Source organism: Crocuta crocuta, unplaced genomic scaffold (genome assembly GCF_008692635.1).
Source record: "Crocuta crocuta isolate KB4526 unplaced genomic scaffold, BGI_CrCroc_1.0 scaffold217, whole genome shotgun sequence".
In the NCBI taxonomy this organism is placed as follows: Eukaryota; Metazoa; Chordata; class Mammalia; order Carnivora; family Hyaenidae; genus Crocuta; species Crocuta crocuta.
The window spans coordinates 3,974,334-3,975,664 of NW_027532208.1; positions in this window are offsets into that span (position 1 = coordinate 3,974,334).

The following is a 1,331-nucleotide window of genomic DNA, read 5'->3' on the forward strand; positions in this document are numbered from 1 at the left end:
AGACATTCTCGGCCACTTTTTATCTCATGGCATTTGCTGAACCCATAGCTGAGCTGGACAAAAAGCTGATAAGCAAAGCAGAATATAGCAACCTGGGGGGGAAAAATCTATAATCAGAACTTTTAGCAGTCTTGTGGTGTTAAGAAAACAAAACTGAACTTCAGAAAGAGCCAAGAAGTTGATGAAGCACTCGTGGGTGAGTTTAACTGAGACCCATCAAAGGCTAGCTTCTAGGAGTAAGGATGGACCAAAAAATAGACAAGCCCATGGGGAACTTTAAATCTAGTCCTCAATAATCTCAACCCCTGTTTAGATGAAGAATGTACCTGAGAGCCAGAAAAGCTTTAAGTCTTCTCTGGAAGAATACGAAATCATCCACTACCCAACAAATTTTCATACAAAATGCCTGGCATTCAATAAAAAAATTATCATGCATGCCTGCAGATAAGGGCACGTGCCCAAAAGCCAAGAGAAAAGTAAAACAGAAGAAAGAAAAAGACTGACAGGTGACATACATATTAACTTGAACTATGATTTTATATGTTTCAGAAAATAGCTAAGGTGGAAAACTTCAACAAAGAATTAGAGTCTAGAAAAATAACCAAATAGAAATTCTAGAACAAAAAATATAATAGTAAGGGTAAAGTGAAATATTAATGGCTTAATAGTAGATTAGACATAGCAGAGGAAAGGATTCATATATTGGAAGGTAGCTTATACAAAAATACACAGAGTGGGCACAGAGAGAAATAACAAGGAAAAGTATAGAATAGAACAGGTAGGACATCAAAGGCATGGTCAGGAGGCTAATATACTTAGAATTAGACTTCTAGAAGGAGGAAAAGCTAGAATGAGACAGAAGGACTATTTTCAGGACACTGGCTGAAAATTTCCCCAAACTGATAAAGGATGCAAAGCCACACGTTCAAAAAGCTTAAACATGGAGAATGTCGTACAGAGACACATCATACCACAAATCCTGAAAGCCATATCTTTGCAACTCTTGAAAGAAGTAAAAAAAAAAAAGACAAATTGCCTTGGCACAACAACAACAATTATTATTATTATTTTTTTTTTTTTAAATGTTTTATTTATTTCTAGGAGAGAGAGNACTGATAAAGGATGCAAAGCCACACGTTCAAAAAGCTTAAACATGGAGAATGTCGTACAGAGACACATCATACCACAAATCCTGAAAGCCATATCTTTGCAACTCTTGAAAGAAGTAAAAAAAAAAAAGACAAATTGCCTTGGCACAACAACAACAATTATTATTATTATTTTTTTTTTTTTAAATGTTTTATTTGTTTCTAGGAGAGAGAAAGACACCG